This window comes from Nannobrachium achirus (genome assembly GCF_963921795.1).
Source record: "Nannobrachium achirus genome assembly, chromosome: 19".
In the NCBI taxonomy this organism is placed as follows: Eukaryota; Metazoa; Chordata; class Actinopteri; order Myctophiformes; family Myctophidae; genus Nannobrachium; species Nannobrachium achirus.
The window spans coordinates 7,469,252-7,481,377 of record NC_137826.1 but is presented as its reverse complement, the minus strand read 5'-3'; the positions used below and the strand labels follow the sequence as shown (position 1 = coordinate 7,481,377).

General features: G+C 43.7%; 1 pseudogene across 1 annotated transcript in view; it reads right to left on the bottom strand.

Annotated features, from left to right (window-relative positions):
* LOC308304333 (transcription factor COE1-like) overlaps positions 1 to 12,126 on the bottom strand; it is a 173,138-nt pseudogene that overhangs the window by 59,390 nt on the left and 101,622 nt on the right. The window contains exon 7 of the transcript in view: positions 3,761 to 3,842. The product of the transcript in view is annotated as a transcription factor COE1-like (transcript). The remainder of the gene's footprint in view (positions 1 to 3,760; positions 3,843 to 12,126) is intronic.

Below are 12,126 nucleotides of genomic sequence, written 5' to 3'. Positions count from 1 at the left end.
CAACGCAACACATTGTGAGTGTGCAGCGCAACGCATTGTGAGCTTGTAGATCTGCAATTTTTTTGTTAACGTTACCCCAGGATATGGATGGGTTCAAACGGTTGAATAAATGACCTGTACCTGTGTGTTTGGTTCTATTATAATAGAACCAAATGTTGCCTAAGGCAGTGGTCCTCAACCTGTGGGCAGGGACCCCCAGGGCGGTCCCCAGATGATTAACTTAATGTGCAAGATTGTTTTCTCAGTCAACAGTAAACAAACCAACATAAAGTTTAAAGTGTATAGACTATAGAGGGTATCTGCACTACTAAAGTGGCAATTTAAGGACTTTTTAATACCTCTAAAATGACAAATTAAACATTGGCCAAATTGTCAAATATTAGAGGCAGAAATTGTGTAATGCTCACAGGTCTGCTATTTTCACAATAGAACCGTGTTATACAAAATGTAATGCCTCAAGTCTTAGTGCTCGTCAGGGTGGGGGGGTCCCCAGTTAAAATATGATTATTTTGGGGGCCACGGCCTGAAAAGGTTGAGAACCACTGGCCTAAGGCAGAGGGTCTGTCAGTTTTACATCACAGGCATATTGAACACATCACATGTCTTACCAGAGTTGCACGGGGACCGACTTAAATACAACTAAATCAACAGGAAGCATTTTGGATCGGTGCACCCACTTCCCTTGGGTTAAACGAGGATGATTGATTTCATGTGTTTGCTTTAGGCTGGTTCTGTATTTGCATGTTTCTGTCCCTCGTCCTTATTGTGTTATTTTGAATTACATTATTTCCCTTGTATTTCTGACATATCTGTTCCTATTTTTCCTTACTTTGTTATAGTTCAGTATCGAACAGTATGTTTCTTTTTTTCTTCTACTGCTCATCTCATGCACTCACGTGCGCTTCTTATTGTCTCAGTTGACTGGTTGTCAATGTGTTATATGCTCATGTTCCTATCTGATTACTATCTGTGTGTTGTTAACGTAACACATGTACCATGTTGGAAAGAAATTGAGCCTCTTCTTCACAGGTCTATAGTACTAATACTAATTAAGATTCTGTTGTTCCATTCTGGTCAGACAGAGTCAGGGTGCTGATATTGTGCATGTTGGCTCACTAGAAACAAAGTGGGGTCCAGGCACCCTCATGGTTTCTTGAGGGCGTTCCAAATGGCCCCTTGCAGGTGTAAGGGGCCATTCGTACACTCTCAAGAGTTATGAGGATCCTTGAAATTAAAAGGACCTTGAGAACCACTTTGCTAAACAAAATGAAACAGAGCCTTCATTAGAATCATTAGTAACCTCTGTAGGAATCTGAAGGAAGTAACAAAGAGGCCCAATTTCTTTCCAGTATGGCTGTTGTGCTTAGAGCCTATTACAGTACCTCATTAAAGGAGTAGTTCACCCCCAAAATGGCTTTTCTCTATTGATTACTCATGCCATGAAGACTTGAGTTCAATAATATTTTTTGGATTTGTAATCAACAGAAAAAAAGTCATGTTGGGGGTGAATTACTCCTTTAAGGCCAAAAGCCGGGGACCATTCCACTCCTCGCCACACACACACACATACGTGCACACATAGGTGCACACACGTACACATGCACGCACACACTTCATTTCAGTAAAATGCGCTGTTGTGAGTCTGCATGATTCATGAACGAACCCTGGAACATTCTGCCAGAATAGCAGATCTACAAGTTCACAACACGATGCTGTCAGGCAGAAACCTCTAGCAGCTTGCCTGGTAGATCAGTTGCTTTCTCTTGTTTTGTCCACTTTTCCACTTTTGCGCTCTCTCTTTCTCCACCTCTCTCGTTTCCCATTCTTCTCTTCTCTCCCCATTCTTTTTACATCTGCTCCGTTCTCTCTCTCACTCCATTAGCCTCTCTCTTTCTACATATCGTTGTTGTTGGGTGGAAACCTTGTATGTCCAAAACCGTCCGTTTTGTGTTTATCATTTTAAAAACTTAAAACAGTGAAAATAGCTGATCTACAAGCACACAACTGCTTGTTGTGTGCTTGTAGATCTACTATTTTCACCAGTCTTGTGCGACAGTCTTGTGTAATGAAGCAGGGCTCTGTTTTATGAAAAAAAAAAACATACAAATCTGAAAGTTGGAGATACGAGGTTTCTGCCTGACAGTGACGATAACTTCTCCTTCACTTTAACGCTGGATTTACTCTGAAACATCCATTCTGTCTCTCCTCCATCACCTCTCCTCTCGTGCACAGTGCTGTTTGTGAGCACTTTGTATGCCCTAACAAGCAAGCTTCCCATGTTCATTCAGCATGTGTGTGTGCGCGCGCACGCACACACACACGCACACAAACACTCTATCTCTCTCTTCTGTGTGGTGCAAAAAGGCACGATGTTTTGTGTTGAATCCACTGGTGAGTAAAGAAAGAGGCACAGGAACGCAAAAAGAACAAAGTCTGCATTTAGCACAGACAGTTTCGGTACATCGAGTACAACGTTTTTCGGCCAAACTATTTGGCCTTCCTCAGGGGTGTCTTTTGTTGCTGACAATTCCCTATGCAAAGTACTGTGTTCTATCCGTCTGTCTTTCAATGTTATATGAGATACATGAAGTGTTTCCAGTGTAAATAAGCCGAAAAGCTTACTAGGATCACCTTTTAGTTGACCTTTGTACCAGTGATTTGTACTGATGAAACTGTACTTTTCCTAAAGCTAGCCTTACACCTAACAACTTTGGTAAGATTGTGGACAGATTTAGGAAAGATTTCTTAAAGACTACCCCTCACACTATAAGATTTGAAAAGGACTCCCCAAAGACTGTAGGATGATTTTTCAAAGATTTCAGTTGTTAGATGTGTATGCCTCTAAAGATTTTGTAAAGACTGGTTCAAGATTCCCTTTTATTTGCTGAAATATGCCTATTATATAGCCTTGTGTTCCTAAATACATTATAATATTATTATAAAGCATTAGGCTAACCATAAATGAAAATAGCCGATCTACAAGCTCAGTCACAGCGCGTCGCATCACAGTATTGCAGTATTGATACTTTTACTTGATTACTTTTTCCACATGTGCACACACGCACGCACACATGCACGCACACACCGAGCTCCGCCTCCCTCCCTCAGCCCCAGCTCAGCTCTGTGCCTCTCCTCTCTAGTTTTATCGTCTCAGCCGGCGCACATCAACTATTATCAACGACGTTGAATGTTTGGAATAATGGAAACGCGGAGAAATAACTAATAAAGGGCTGTCGTAGTAGCCGGCTAGCCGCACCAACAACGACCAGGCTGGCAGCTCAGGCAGCGTCTTTTGGGGAATGAATGGCTTGGCTTTTGGCTTGTTCTGTTTTGGTTGTAGGCTATAGGCTACGTCATTGTATTCATTCACTCAGCCCCGATTTGTGAAAATATTAAACCAGTTTGATATTCTCTTAACATAATCTGGGTCTCAAATCGGGGTAAAAATCGAGTCGGACCACTACCTCACATTTAACGATTGAGTAACGACTGAGTCACGGGAGCGCGCCGCAAATAGCCCCGATTTTATTACGATTGAGAAATCTTTACAAAGTCGTTAGATGTAAGAGGGCCTTAAGCAAACTTCTAATAAATTATTCAATCAATCAATCAATCAATCAATCAATCAATCAGTTTGTCGGAGCAAATATTTGCATGTGGACTTTTTTCCACTTTAAAATGTATTGTGTCCATGCAGCGTCGGCGAACTAGCTGGATGCGTGCAACCTTCACTTTTGAAAAAAAAAAAAACTCTAATTACCTGGAACCTCCTCATGTCCCGGGGGTTCCCAGCGTTCTTTAGACAGTTCTGGTTGCACTTGAGGAAGAACTTGAGGAAGAACCTGGCGAGGGGAGAAAACACAGGGCTTGTGTGAGCACATATAAAAGCATTAAAAAAAAAAACAATAACACCATGTCACCAAGGCCACTCCGCGAGTTGCTCTTTTGTTCAAGGTTTTGCATAATCCCAGGAGCACCATCTTGAGAACCCCTGTTTGGGTGCTTTGGTCTATACACCAGGGGTCTTCAACGTTTTCAGGCCAAGGACCCCTTAGTTGAGAGAGAGATGAAGCAGGGACCCCCACAACCTTTTCATAGATTCCATATAGTTTCATCGTTTGACAACACGATCATCAGTGTATTTTGGATTCATGTCAATTTGTTTTCAGATATTTAACCACTTGAACCGTCAAATCCTTAATAAACTTGACCTTTCACTCTGTACTTAGTCTGCCCTTTTTTCCCCCTCTACACCAAACCTCTTTGCCAAAAATAGCCGATGTACAAACTGTAGATCTGCTATTTTTGGCTAAAGTTCTCAGAATATGAACGCTATGGTTCAAGTGGTTAATATAAAAAAGGAGAAAAAAAGTTTCTATCACTCAATGATTTGGAGGACCCCCTGTATACCAACTCTGAGGACCCCCTAGGGGTCCCGGACCCCCTGTTGAAGACCCCTGGTCTATAGTGTTTCTCAAACTCTCAAATTTCAAGGTCTCCCCTTAACTCTGACAGTGTACAAATGGAACCAAATGAACCCGTTAGGGTTCATTTGGTTCCATTTGTACACTGTCAGAGTTACAGACTTGCATGGGTCAATTTAGACCCCCATAAAGGAACCCACAGATTCCCTGGAATCCACTTTGAGAACCACCACTGCTTTGGTCTTTCCACCGCCTTGCGTTCTGATTTTGAAAAGCAGAAATTAGGCGACGGAGGCCCCCCCCCCCCCCCCCCCCCCCCCCCCAGACCTCACGGTCCGACGCGCACGTGGCTCCCTCCCTGATCCCGGCCCTAGAAATCACTCAAATCATTTGTGAGCTGAGTGGACCATATGTCATTGTTTCGTACGTATATGTTGAGAGCGCGGAGCAGACCCCGCAGATGGCTGTCACACGCAGACAAACACGTCCAGCTTGTGTTTTCCTTGGGAGCCAGCTGGCACGGGCAACGCTGCACATATGTACGCTACACGCGCACATATGTACGCGCGCGCATGCCCGCACACCCACACACACACACACACATGCACGGACGCATACACACGCACGCGCACACACAGGTTGCGAAAAACAAAGCAATACTTCAATTAATGCGTTGTTGTTGTTATTTTATTTTTACTGTACAGTAACAGCATCCTTGTTAATTCAACTGAGAATGAACAAATCTAACGAAATGGCCCCTTTCTGTGAATGAAAGCTCCTGGCCTCATGTCAGAAGAATCACCTTTGTTCAATAAATGTACGGTACAGGGTCAACTATTACAGCAATACTCCGTTTCCACTTTCCACATACAGACGCCCAGCACAGCCTTGCATGGCCCAGCACCCAAAATATCTCTTGTTTTAATAACACAATATTAAAGGGGGTCTTTTGATTGATTGATTGATTGATTGATTGATTGATTGATTGATTGAAGACTTTATTAGAAGTTTGCATAGAAAAAGGTACAGTTTCATGACAGTACAGTTCACTGGTACAAGGTCAACTAAAAGGAGATCCTAGAAAAGACTAGAAAAGAATGATTTCCATAGGAAACCATTGAAGTATTTCATATAACATTGAATGACAGACGGATAGAACACAGTACTATGCAGTAGATATAGTAAAAGAAAAAGTAAATAAAAATAAAATAAACAGTGCAAAAATATATACAGTAGGTAAATTCAGAGAAGGGTCAGGGGAGGCTGGGCTAGATTTGTTATTGCCAGTTGCGAATGGCTACCGCCTGTAAGTGGTTTTTCAGGGCGATTTTAAAGGATGCTAGGGAACCACACTCCTTTAAGGCCTTCGGTAGGGCGTTCCAAATTTTGGTTGTATAAGAGAAGAACGAGTTTGACCCTTTGTTTGAGTTGACTTTGGGTTGAACATGATCTGTGGCACTGTCTCTGGTGTTGTAACATTTATAAAGTATTTTGCCAGGTACATGGGTAGTGTATCTTGTACACCAGGCCCATTGCAAGTTGCTGTACTATCTACTCTGAGAGTCTGAGCCACCCCACTCTTAACTGGTGAGTAGTGGTGAGGTGAGTCTGATAGGGAAGGTTAAGCAGGACCCTAATTAGTTTGTTTTGGGCTGTTTGGAGCTTAGTTTTCAGGGCTTGTGGGTCGTCACAATACCATACGTGGACTCTGTAGTCAAAGAGGGGCTGGATTATTGCATTATTGCAAATCCACAGATAGACTACGCCTTTGTAAATTTAAGGACAGGACATACTGTACATGGGGATCGTTGCTTCTTTCTTGTGGCCAATAATTGTCCTGTACAAAATCACCTGTGCAGGCAGTATTCCAGCTATCCGTATGAACCAAATGGACCCTTAAAGGTCTATAAAACCTGTAAAGTTTTACCTTTTCCTCCCACAAAATTAGCTTTACAAAAACATTTACCTTTGCCCTCATTTAGAATTCCACGATCTGTGAATGTGAAACTCATATATTCCCCATAGACTCATAGAGTTTGAGCCTCCAGAATTTGAGCCGGATCAGAGCCTATATGTGGTACGCACCTTAACCGCCTTAACCACACCTCATATTGTGATATATTATTCTGTCCATAATGCCAAGCCCCAAGTGAGTCCATATCGTATAGTTTAGAGATGGTTATTGTGTACGATACGCTTCAATGCTCTGTAGTTTTCCCAAGTCGCCTCTATTCCCGAATGGTCCGCCGCAGTTAACTGTTCACCAAGATGACAAGCCTTGTGTCATGACACCTAGTGCAAAGCAGTGGAGACTGAGAGCTCAGACTGCGTGTGTGTACAGTACGTGCGCGTGCGTACGTGCATGTGTATGTATTTCTATACCGGTGAGGCCCATATGTCCCCCACAAAATTACGATTGGAGAAATTCACATTTAGGAGGAAAGAGTTTTATTTTTATGGTTTTTATGGATAAAACAATGTTTAGAGTTTGATTTACAATTAGGGAAAGTTTCATGTTGGGACTGGACATTTAGAGGTTAGTTGTTGGGGTTTTAGTTAGAGTTATGTCTGATCTATACCTCGTTGCTGCACCAAAAAATGTGTGTGTACATAGCATATCCTCCCTGTCAGGCAGAAACCTCGTATCTCCAAGTTTCAAATTTGTACGTTTTTTTTCGTAAAGTAAAGCCCTGCTCCATCATACAAGGCCGTCGCACGAAAGTAGTGAAAACAGCAGATCTACAAGCACACAACGCCTCGCACCGCGAGGCGTTGTGTGCCTGTAGATCGTCTGTTTTCACTAGTTTAAATCATTTTAAAAATGATAAATACGAAACAAACGGTTTTGGACATACAAGGTTTCCACCCGACAACGACGATATGTACATGCAAAAAGAGTGTATGCACACGAACATCCAGTAGGCGCGCGAGGGTGAGTGTGTGGGTATGCGCGTGCGTGTACGTGTGTGCGTGGGTGGGTGTGACAGCGCGGCGCGGCCCCAGTGGCAGGTCTGAGCGCAAGGAAGCAGGCGTTAATGAGCTGGGGTCTCGTTAGAGCGGCGGGGCTGTGGATTCCGCATGGCTAATTACCCTGACCCCGCGACCCCCGGGTGACAGCCTATATCACAGCCGAGGACAGACACAGTGACCCCTGTTGACCTCGCACTGTCTGGCGCTCCTCACAGCGCTAGCATAGCATAGCGCTTTTAACACCGCGCCACCTTGTTCAACCCCGCCGCTGTACTACACCGTAAGACTAGCTTTAACTCTGAGAGCTCCGAAACGCTCGCTTTCTTTGGGTTTCACTGGCAGGGGTGTCACAAGGGGGGGGGAGTGGGACTGAGTTACTAGGGCCCAAGGTGGCCTTAATTACTTTAGCTATGGAAAAATAGCAGATCTACAAGCTCACAGCAAGCTTGTAGGTCTGCTATTTTAGAAAGGTCGTGAAAATGTGTCCAAACATTTGTAACTAAAATTTTGCTTCTGAGGGGGGGGTCCCTGGAACTAAATATTTTGAGATGGGGGTCCGTGGCCAAATCCTTTTGGGGGGGTCCTTCACGTGAAAAAGTTTGAGCACCACTGACATAGAAACATAGGTTTTTGAAAAAAGAAATCACGATTTTTCAAAAATAGCAGATCTACAAGCTTGCCTCGCAGCACTCTGTGCCACGCTGTGAGCTTGTATATCTGCTATTTTTCAACAGTTAAAGCACAAAATAATGCGTAATAATGCGTTCCCAGTCTAAATGGGTTAAACCCCCTCCCCCTTTGAAGAACATTCATGGGGGGCCCACAGTGAATACTTGAACCCAGGGCCCAGAATTTGGTGCGACTCCCCTGGACTCACTGGGTCTCTTACATTATCTCTTTCTCTCTCTCTATCTCTCTCTCTCTCTCTCTCTCTCTCTCCCTCTCTCTCTACCTCTCACACACACACACAAACACACACGCACGCACGCAAGCACACAAAAGACTGTGTGCGCGCGAAACACAAAAAAGGCTCAACATAAGTCGTCTTGCAAAGTGGGAGTTCGAGCCCCCCGAACGAACACTCCCCTCTCCTCGCCTGTCAACATTTCGGTCGCGCTCCAGCAAAGGCACTTAAGAAACTAAATGTTCTCTGCAGAGTTGTACAGCCACAGCAGTACTCTGCTAGGCCAGAGCACGTGTTATAAAGACACTTCAACCTGGCTGTGTAGAGGAGTGTATTCCTCCTAGGCGGATAAACCTTCCTCTTGTCATATAGCAAGCGAAGCTCCGGGTCTGAACAAAAAGAAATATCGGTTGTGTAAATGGTTCAGCGCCAAGAGAGGCCAGACCGCCTCAGGGCTGAGTTTTAAGCAAACTTCTAAAGTTATCTTTCAAACTAACCTTTTCCGAAACACCAAAGTAAAGTAAACTGAACTCACTTCTTTTACCACATTTGTTTCTCCCCAATTTAGTCGTTATTGCCAATTAATTTCTCCCCAAACACATTTCTGTGTGTTGTCACTGCTGTTCTATCCCACTGGCTCACCTGTCAGTGAGGAGCAAAAAATAAATTTGAAAAATATAGTCTAATACTGACCAGGGTACTGTCACCAAGATACTATCCTGGTGACAATATCCTGGTAAGTATTTCACATAGTAGTTTTAATTTGTATTTCAAATACTTTATTGTATTTTGTGCCCATCTCTGCCCGTAGGAATACCCGCAGTGACAAACACGGGCCAATTGTGTCCGAATAGATGCTCCACAAAGCCAGATGCACTACAGTGGATTCAAACCCCAACAAGCTCACAGCAGAAGCTTATAGATCAGCTACTTTTGCTGCGCACCAACCTCGGCTCGTACAACTAAAGTTATCTTTCCAACTAACCTTTTCCAAAACTCCAATAAAGCACACAGAAATTCCTGTCTAACCAAAGGCAAGGAAGGCATCAAAGTGCCGTGTTAATGAGGCTGAAATGTGTGTCTTCTAGGCTACAGTTCCTCTAAGAACTTTCCAAGGCGATTCATTCCCAGGGTTTTCTATACCTATTTTAATTATTATCAAATTAGGTGGCGTTCACCTTAGATCCCCGTCTATTTTCAAATTCTCTTATCTTCAGTCGTTTCATCCGTATAGCCGGTGAGAGCGTTTTCAAGAGAAGCTTTAATGCACAGTGACATGACGACATTGTTGCTGTCGAGCGGGAAACCTTGTATGTCCGAAACGATCCCTTTTTTATTATTATTAAAAAAATATTTTAAGATAGTGAAAATAGCCGATCTACAAGCTCAAAACACCTTTGTGAGCTTGTAGCTCTGCTATGTTCACTATACTTGTGTGTGACACTCTTGTGTGATGAAGTAAGACATTACATTCACAGAAAAACATAGAATCGTGAAACGAGGAGATTAGGGATGGGAAGGATAAGCGATATTATCGTTTATCGTGATGAAAAAAACCACTCACGATAATCGTATCGTAGAGATTTAATCTATCGTGAAATCATTTCTCCATCATGCACTGGGATCAATTCACCTTTTATTTGCCGAGCTGCATATCCGTTACCACTTGTCTTAAACCCTCTATAATTGGTAAAAGGTACTTATAATATATGTACCGTTGTTCCCTATTGAGCTTGGCACATTTCCTGGGTCAAGCTGCCCAGATCACACAATGTCACGCATGTCTTCTTATTTTTTCACTCTCAAAAAGCGCCTGCAATGTAGTGCATTTGAAACTACATTGCAGTGCACATCATGGGGTGATCACTGCTTGCCTCCTGTGAATCGTTTTATTTTATATTTTAGTTTATTTTCTGTTTATTTCGTTGCTGAGTGAGGTCAGCAGACAAAGTGACGTGAGTGGAAAAACCTGGGTGAAATGTGCCAATCTCAACAGAAAACAACGGTACTTGATACAGTCTTTTTTCACTCTCTATCAAATGTCTTTGCCAAAAAATAGCCGATCTACAAGCTCACAACGCAGCGCAAGCTTGTAGATTTCTTTGGCAAATGTTCCGCCCCAGGATAATGGATATCGCGATAATATCGTCATTTCTTTTGTCACAATAATCGTGATATGACATTTTCATATCGCCCCATCCCAGGAGGAGATACGAGGTTTCTGCCAGACAGCAGCGATACGCCCTCCAGAACCCCCACACGCTCGCTCTGCTGACCCCAGCTCTGGTGTAATCAGTGCCATTACAAGAAGACCCTCCAGCCACACACACACACACACACACACACACACACACACACACACACACACACACACACACACACACACACACACACACACACACACCTTTTTGCTTACACGGAATTGATAGGGTGGTCCGAGTCACTGGTCGTTAAGAGGCCTCCAATTAAACAGGGCAATTATCAGAGACTGTATGAGCATGGAGGAGGGGAGCACACACACTCTCTCTCACACACACACACACACACACACACACACACACACACACACACACACACACACACACACACACACACACACACACACACACACACACACACACACACACACACACACACACACACACACACACTGCTTATACTGTGTCCCTGAGTCCGGTCATGTTCAAGTGATAACAGTGCGGTTGACCTTTGCTATATTGCTAGTAGTATCTCACACTCACTCACGCACACGCACAATGGACACATGCACACGCATGCGCGGATTGCGCATGGGCGCGCGCACACACACACACACACACACACACACACACACACACACACACACACACACACACACACACACACACACACACACACACACACACACACACACACACACACACACACAGAGAGAGAGAGAGAGAGAGAGAGAGAGAGAGAGAGAGCGAGAGAGAGTAGCATCAGAGAGAAGCTTGAGGAGTGAGATTGGTCACATTTAAAAGTGTATTATTATTCTAATGATTCCGTCCCTCACACTGACTGACAGACCTCTACAGTACTGCCACCCACCAGAGCACATTCGCATTAAAATCCTCAGTAAAAAGTGAAGAATAACGTTGTGGTACAGCATTCAGTAATGTTTGACCATTTTTGAATGCCAAACACAGTGTGTTCAATCATTGCAATCATTGTAGAGCTATTTTTGTTTGGCTTGTTAAATCACAGTGTGAAGCTCATTTTATTTATGGCTGAGTAGTCGCCCCTTACTGTACAGTAGGGTTAGTAAAGTAAAGTGTAAAGTAAAGTGTTTAGCATTAAAAGGGGAATGAAATAAAAAAAATATATAAAGTATTCAATCAATCAATCAATCAATCACACTCAAGGCTGATTTGGAAGTTTGTTTTCCAGGCACGCGATATAAACCAGTAAGCATCAAAGCTGTATAGCTAATCCATGTGTTTTCAACCAGCCAAAATTCTCACGTCTCCCCCCTTCTCCGCTCCCTCCACTGGCTCCCGGTTGCGGCCCACACTGAATACAAAACACTGATGCTGACCTTCAAAGCAGCCAAAGGTACGGCTCATCCATACCTCCAAAACCTGATCAACCCCTACAACCCCACCCGTTCACTCAGATCAGCCAACACAGGGATGCTGACAGAACCCTCGCTAAAAACCCCAGGACAAACATCCACTCTTCCTAGACAACTTGCTCTCCTGGCCCCCAAACTGTGGAATAAACTCCCTGTCGCACTTAGAACTACAGATTCACTCCCTAGCTTCCGCCGTGGACTGAAGATTCACCTCTTCAGACTCCACCTAAACCCAT